Genomic DNA, 8,279 nt, shown 5'->3' with positions numbered 1-8,279 from the left:
AACCCTATAGCGTTGGGAGAGGAGATCCAGGAAATGTTGGATTGAATTTAGCAGAAGACAGGGAATCAAATAAGAAATACCATCCCGCCGGGCGATGGTGGCGCACGCCTTTAATCCCAGTACTCGGGAGGCAGAGGCAGGCGGATCTCTGTGAGTTCGAGACCAGCCTGGTCTACAGAGCTAGTTCCAGGACAGGCTCCAAAGCCACAGAGAAACCCTGTCTCGAAAAACCAAAAAAAGAAAAAAAAAAAGAAATACCATCCCGAAGCAGTAAGAAGAAATGGAAATGATTTATAAAAGGATTGGCTACGATGTTCCTGAGAGCCTACCCTGACAGGCGAGACGCACTGCCACGCTCCTTCCCCTGCATGTTACCACAAGCTAGTCAAGCTGACGGTGTCACCCAGCCCCAGAGCGCTTGCCTGCCATGCGTCTGAGCCTCCGCATGAAACAAAAGATCAAGGACTAGTCAAACAAGGGCTGAACACACCTTTCTCGGGGAGAACTAAATTTGTGATTCAGACTGGAGACTTCTATCTAGCAATATTTCATGCCACGCAAATACCTACATCTGTTGTTTTTCGTTTTTCTGCAATAAATGGGATATTTAAGGGCTGATTTATACCCTTCTTTATTCTACATGACTAAGAGGGGTGTATGTGTGAAATGGCTGAACACCTTTTAACTACCACTGAGTAGTTCTTGTGCTTCCACAAAGCATATAGATCCCACGCATTAGGGAGCAAGGGGAGAAGGAGCAGGCTCTCGCTTTTGAGAGGAACAGAAATCTAAATAAACACACAAAATATCTTAAAGGGGAACAGTGGAAGAGGAGATGTAGCCTTTTACAGAGGATAGCAACAATAGCATCCTGTTTTTAAACAGAGAAAATATCTCTTCAAAATCTAGCTTTTATAAAAAGGTCAGAGAAGTTTAAGGTTTACTCAAGTGTAAATGTCAATCGGAGTGAGTGGTACTGAGAAAATGGGGAGATCGCTGACCTTTAGTCCAGAAGAAGGCTAGACATGGTGCCCAAGAAAGGAAAAAGGGAGGAAAAACTTGAGAATTTTTACCTAGGAAACTATAATGAAGACAACGATAATTTACTGAAATTGCTACTTCATCACACACCACCAGGATTTTTGTTGCAAAGCCATGCCGCCTGTGGTTAAATTAAACGGTGACAGGATGGTGGAGCAGGCTTTATGAAACAGCAACACCCAAATCACGACATAGAGACTTATTATTAATTATGAATGCTCGGCCTTAGTTTAGGCTTATTTCTAGCCTTAAATTAACCCATTTCTATTCACCTATGTGCTGTCCCAAGGCTTGTTTTTCTCACCTACCTACTGTCCATCCTGCTTTCCTGCTTCCTCCTTATCTGGCTGGCTGGCCCCAGCTGTCTGGCTGTCTCCCCTTTCCTCTCAGCCCTGCCTATTCCTCCTCTGCCTAGTTACTGGCCATCCATCCATTTATTAGACCAATCAGGTACCTTATGCAATCAAGGTGAAACAACAACACATCTTTACAGAGTTAAACGCAGCATAAACAAAAGCAACACGTCTTTACGTAGTTAAGCAAATGAAGCATAAACAAATGTAACACATCTTCATATAGTTAAACAATTATTCTGCAACACAAACAAATGTAACACATCTTTACAGAGTTAAATAAATATTCTGCTCCACAGCAGTTGGGGAAGTAGATCAGTGGATAAAGCACTTCCCCACACTCGCATAAGAACCACTGTTCAGAGTCCAGCATCTGTGTAAAAGCAGAGCAGCTCTAAAAGCCGAGGTAGGAGACCCCAGAACAGACTGGTTAGCTAGACTAGCAAAACGGGAGAGCTCCATGCTCCAAAAGAGCTGCCTTGGGAAATGAAGTAGAGAGAAATCAAAGAAGGCATCCATCATTGGCCTCTAGTGTATTCAGAGATACATGTGCATATACACACATGCACCCATACGCACATAAACATGCGTGTGCTAAAAAAACGTGATACACTAGATTAGATGAGGTAGGGTCAAATATGTGATGTGATATTTGATTTTGATTCTACAAGTGATTACAGTTAAGAGATTGCAAAGTCTCAGAAGAGACTTTGAACTTTAGACTTTCAAATAAGTGTGGGACTGTGATAGACTGTGGGGACTTTTGGAGTTGGACCGGATGCATTTTTGCATTGTGATATGGCTACAAGCCTTTAGGGGCCAGGAGTAGAATGTAGTGGTTTGAAAGAAAATAGCCCCAAAGGGAGAGCACTATTAGGAAGTGTGACTTTGTTGGAGTGGGTGTGGCCTTGTGCCTGAAGTTGAACTCACTGTATACCTTAGGATGGATTCCTGATCTTCCTGTCTTTACTGGTAGCATGCTGGGATTCCAAGCACGCACCACCACACCTGGCTTGGCAGTGAGTTTTTAAACCACATTTTTGTATGTCTTCTCATTTTTTTTCCATTCTGACTTTTTGTTTTTAATTAGGAAGAGCAAATAAAATGGCAGTCAATCTATCCCACAGCCTGGTTTCCCCTGGTCCTCGGGCAAGGAGAAAGTATGGCAGGAAATGCATTTCAGGCTCAGCCTCTCAGAATCCCACCTGGGTCGTGAAGTGCATCTGTTGACTGGCACTGCCTCATTCCTGTCTTCAGCATCCATTTTGATCTCATCCTTTGGACATACTGCACAGCTCACTCCTACATAAGAGCTGCTCCAGCCCACAGCCTTCTGGTTTCTAGCAACTTCCACAGCTCTTGATAAGCCAAATCACCGTCTGTGGTGCCTCATTCAGGAGGGATGAGTTGATCTGGCACAGGAAGGAAGACTTGGCACCATGGTTTCATCATCACAATTCCAAGATCTTATCTGAGGGCAGCTCCTCAGCCTCATCCCCCTCCCTCCCTGTGATCTGTGGAGCTACTCCTAAAATCACAGCCCTCTGGGAATTCTAATGTAGCATCACCATATGTGAAGAGCTTGCAGTGGCTTTTGTCATTCTTGTGCGCCTGAACAGCTTCCGCAGAGTCAAGCAATTTCCCTCTCTCATTGTCCCACAAGTAATTCTCAGCTTCCTCTCCTGTCTTTAATCAGTCTGAGAGATATTCTGTATAAAGAATAAGGAAGCTGTGGAGCTTGGTCCTGTGAGTCACATTCTTCATGAGAGATAATGAATGGTGGGAACAAAATAAGCACTCTGCTATGGAAATGGTGCCTGAGTGTGGGTTTGGCCCAGACTCTTCATCTTCCACATCGTCTGTGGACCATGGTGCCAGCATCTTCATAGTGAAATTCTTCATTAGCATCAGTATGCTCTCAACTGTCTTCATCTAGGTCTGCGTCCTCCTTCTTCTCCTCTCTCCTTCTACTCTTCCTAGATTTCCTTATCCTGCTACGTGGTCAACTTCTTCATTTGTTGATGAAACCACAGGAGCTGGAGCAGCTTCTCCACCCAGGTTTAGCTGTGAGTCCCCAAACTTGTCACTCCTGGATTCTTCTGCCGAAGCTGAAGTCCCTTTATTGGGATATGTGAATGATGGAGCCTTAATGGCTACATTTATGGTACCTTGGCCATGCCATCCACACTTAGCTCCTTCTCCACATTCTTATTCATTATCTTCTTGGTAATTCACAGCCTGCACCACCTCCATCTCCAGTTCCACATACAGTCAAGAGTTAAGGTAACTTTTCCTAGGCACTGGAATTGGCAAACTTATTTCTGCAGATAGTATAGTGAATGGCTATGGTCTTGGCTCCTCCACCACAGCCTGCTGCTTCCTCGATGCCATCACTGGTGACATGGGACATATTGGCCATTTGGAGATGGCAACTTTAGCAGTGCTAGCCAGTCTTGCAGTAGGTCTACTGCATCTCCAAGTCACAGAATGCCACCTGGCAGGTGATGCAGGCATCTGTGGCCATCACAAGGCAGGAAGTAAGAGGCAACCATGCCTCCACATTCTTAGAGCACACCAGATAGGATGTGTGTGTGGGCGCGAGAGTAAAAGTGGTTCTGCTTCAAAATGGATAGGAATTTCCTTCACAGGACAGCTACTGCCGGGAAACATGCTTACACAGTTAATCCCTGGCTCTGAACTCTCAGCTTGTTTTCTGAACAAAACTGCTCTTTCTTTATTCCTGGAGAATTACAGGGCTATTCTTTCAATGTAAATTGGATACCTGTCCCTATAAAAGACAAGATTCCAGAGTGAAGGATAAGTCTTTGGCCTCTCTGACAGTGTCTACCCTTCCTCCCACACACTACTGAGTAAGTTTTTCACTACTTCTTCCTCTTCCACAGAGTAGTCTTTTTTCTTTTCTTTTCTTTTCTTTTCTTTTTTTTTTTTTTTTTTGGTTTTTGGTTTTTGAGCCAGTGTTTCTCTGTGTAGCTTTGGAGGCTGTCCTGGAGCTCGCTCTGTAGACCAGGCTGGCCTCGAACTTACAGAGATCTACCTGCCTCTGCCTCCCGAGTGCTGGTCTAAAGGCATGCACCACCACAACCTGGATTTTTTTTTTGTTGGTGTTGTTTTTAAAGTTTTTTTTTTTACTTATTTTTTATGTATACAGCGTTCTGCCTACATGCCAGAAGAGGGAACCAGATCTCATTACAGATGGTTGTGAGATACCATGTAGTTGCTGAAGATTGAACTCAGGACCTCTGGCAGAACAACTGGTGTTTTTAACCTCTGACCCATCTCTCCAGCCCCCACACCCTCCATGGGGTACTCTTAAGGCCAAAATCTCTGGCAAGGAGCCCAGAATCTGATACAAATTCCTCCCCTTCCTGAGGGTCTCTAGGGCATCTTTCATGCTGGCCCATACCCAACCGATAGAAAATCATTGAGATACTTGTCTTGTCCTTTTATATATCATCCCTCGCTTTCTTAATCACTGTCACAGAGTACCGAGGCCACAGGTTCAGCTTCCCTTCTGAGGGGCCTTTTCCTCCCCCACCACAGGTATTTTGCTTATTCTGGGACCTCGGCTTTCTAATGTCTTTTGTAACTTAGCTGTGTTTTTCTCACTGTTGGAGTAATAGTGACACAGCTTCCAGTTCCCTGTATCCTTAGAGGACGCATAACCCCTTGTCTAGGATTTCATACCAAGCTCCATACACTACATAACTTACGAATGCCCAAAATATTCTCACCATGACAAAGGCGAAACACTGGTGAGGGCCACCTTCTTGACCATAGACATCACCTTCTAACTCTGACCTCAAATGGTAGAAGGAACAAATTGTTTCTGTTAGGACTATCTTTAGAGATGTTCTATTCTCCTTCATAAGACTTCTCCCTATAATCTACTCCCCTCCCAAAGCTAGCGCCCACGAATACCATCATGTCAGGAAAGAGGATTTCAACACATGAGTTTAGAGGCGATGAGGGCAACACATTCTGAACGTAGCGTTCACCTAGCCTTCTATGGGCCATTAACGGTAACAGCTAATATAGTTATGATGTGTCTAGCTGGGTGCTTGCTACAAGATTCATACAGATTAGATTATTGAAAGTCTTTATTACGTCAGCTTCCTAGACTAAAAAACCCAGAGCCGTAAGTGCCCAAGATCTCACAGTTGCTAAGTAGTAGGAACTGGATGCAAACGAAAGCCATATTATCTGTGCTATCACTTGTACTCTGTACGGCCCCTGTACTCCCCTAGGAAAGGGCCAAGTCATATAATCTCATTGAAATAAGACTCCGGTGGCTGTAGGAGGAAGGAGTCATGGTTGCCTCTTACCCTTAAAAGTGATAAAAGGGGGCTAGGAAAGAATGGCAGGGGTGGGGGGTGGCTGGTTCATTCCTGTTTCTTCCTACCTCCAGGCTCACATACAGGAAATCTATATCCTGACCGTGATGGGAAAATGTCTTCCTTAGGCTGAAATGCCAGTCTGTGGCTGGAAAGAAGGATAAATGACTTCCTCACTATGGGATGTTTGCTCAATTGGGGGGAAATACAGTCTGTATTTCATATGCTTTTCCCCTAAGCTTCCACCGCAGGAACTGAAAGTTCAGACTCTATCAACCTACGATTTCACACGGTGTCTCATTGACTCCCTCTTACTGTGATTAAGCAATAAAAGCTTAAAGGGCAAAATCTATAAATTGTACTTCCCTGCGTCCCACACAGTACTCAGCACAAAGCTCTACAAATACCTGTTGAATCGGGGGATGAAAAGAGATTAATCTCAGTTGTTCTGGTGCTGTAGTCCAAGCAAACCATTTCAGAGCGACACCCTTTCTCTAGAAATTTGGGGGATCCATAGAATTCAGGGGCTTCATCAAAGATGGATGAATGTCAGCTATAAATGTGGCATTTTTTTTCTAGCCACTTGTATTTATTAATACATGTTTGCTTGGTGCTCTTAATACCTTTGCTGTGGAAGGATAGTGTTTAGCAACAAGGTACACTATGGAGACAAAGCTGGGAAGCTTGTGCATACACGAAGTAGCTGTTATTTCAGGGTTGTCGGGCTCCTGGAAATGCCATTCATTGGGCACCTGGGGCTGGTCATTGTCTCCAGGCATCGATGACTGCTGAGTGTCTGGGAACGTGGCGATAGCCTCCGTTGTTTATCACCCAGGGGTGTGGTAGCGTCAGCACCATAGGTTTCAAAGACTTCTGCTAACTCAGGGGTGAATGGTGAGCCAGCAGCTGCAGGGGTGACTCTGAGGAGTCACTGCCTTTGGCCTCCAGGCCCCCTGGCAGTTAATAAGACCAAGGGAACATGAATACCAACTGTATGACTACTCTTTGCCTGTGCATCCCCTACCTCTGCCATCACAGACATCCCTCCGGCCTCAACAGCTAGGGTTGGAACCCTTCCTCCAGTCCACTAATGCATCCTGATGTCCAAGGCTCACCCCAGAAGTCAAGGTCTCAGTCTCCAGTGCACTCTGGACAGCTGCCCTTACAGGAAGAAGAACTAACAGTAGCAGATGAGCAGCCATTGGTGGTGCCATCAAAGAACCCACCAACACCTGAGGGGCCAATAATGGATTTTGCTGATCCACAATTTCCAGCAGTTTTCCAGATAGTCCATTTGATATCTTGGAGACTAGCAGCACATAGTTAATGACAAGCTTTTTACCCAAGCAAGTTTTATATGTCTTATAGATCAAACCAATTGAATGTGCCTGTCAGAGTTGGCCTCGTGAGTTCAGAAGAAATATCTGGAGGAAGAGGAAGTCCCATGGCCTTTGGAACTCTGTTCCCAGGATTTGAAGGCCTGAGACAAACCCTTAGGGGACTGAATCTCAATTCACACAAGGGCAGAGACTACACTGTGGAAGTAGAATTTCAGGTGGCTGCAACCAAAGGGCCTGAGAATGGAGAGGGTCCAGAAGGCTCTCGGCTGCAAGAGACTGGTCCAGTCAACTGGGAAAACCCAGCTCACCTCACAAAAAGCACCCAGTGTCCTTGCAGGACTCCTTTGTTTTCCCCAGTTTAAAGCCTTTTAAACTTCTTGTTCTCTATCTAATTTTCCAGTCTGAAAGACTTCTGGACTTGAAAAATATAAAGCTCAGCTTCTTGTCTATATTTTTTATCAGTTATAAACCTGTTGGCCTATTATTAACTAGCTCTTACAACTTAAACTAACCCATAATTCTTATATGTTTAGCCATGTGGCTTCTTGGCACCTCATTCAGTGAGGCATTCTTATCTTGCTTTCACTGCGTGTGACTGGTGATTGACTCTGCCTTCCCTCTTCCCAAAATTCTCTTAGTCTGGTTTCCCTGCCTATACGTCCTGCCTGGCTACTGGCCAATCAGCATTTTATTAATCCAGTATAAGTGATAAATCTTTACAGCATACAAGAGCATTTTCCCCAGCAGTCTTGTTCATTTTATCCTAGTGGCTGGAGAGATGGCTCGGCATTTAAAAGTGAGTACTGCTTTTGCAGAGGACTGGAGTTGAATTCCTAGCACCCAAATCAGGCAGCTCACAACTACCTGTAATTCCAGGTCCAGGGGAGTCCAGTGCCTCTGGCTTCTGTGAGCTTCAGCACTTATGCACACATACTCATACAGGACATGCGCATGTGTGTGTGTGTGTGTGTGTGTGTGTGTATGTGTGTGTGTGTGTGTGTGTTTATATGTTTGCATATGCAAATATACATATAATTAAAAATAATAAATTCTGGGTTTTTTAAAAAAAAAGAAGAGGAGGAATGTGGATGGAGATAAAGTTCAGCCTTCAAGAGCACAAACTGCTGTTGCAGGGAACCCTACACACAACCACCTGTAACTCCAGCTCTAGGAGGTCCAATGCCCCTTCTGGC

The 8,279-nt window shown here is 44.7% G+C and overlaps 2 pseudogenes; one reads left to right on the top strand and one right to left on the bottom strand.

Moving 5' to 3' along the window:
* Positions 1-2,587: 2,587 nt before the first annotated feature.
* On the bottom strand, positions 2,588-3,326 carry LOC101995638 (annotated as a pseudogene).
* Positions 3,327-5,377: 2,051 nt separating this feature from the next.
* On the top strand, positions 5,378-7,458 carry LOC101995345 (annotated as a pseudogene).
* Positions 7,459-8,279: the final 821 nt, after the last annotated feature.

Source organism: Microtus ochrogaster, chromosome 7 (genome assembly GCF_000317375.1).
Source record: "Microtus ochrogaster isolate Prairie Vole_2 chromosome 7, MicOch1.0, whole genome shotgun sequence".
NCBI classification, from domain to species: domain Eukaryota; kingdom Metazoa; phylum Chordata; class Mammalia; order Rodentia; family Cricetidae; genus Microtus; species Microtus ochrogaster.
The sequence above is the reverse complement of the archived record's forward strand: the minus strand, read 5'-3'. Positions and strand labels throughout refer to the sequence as shown.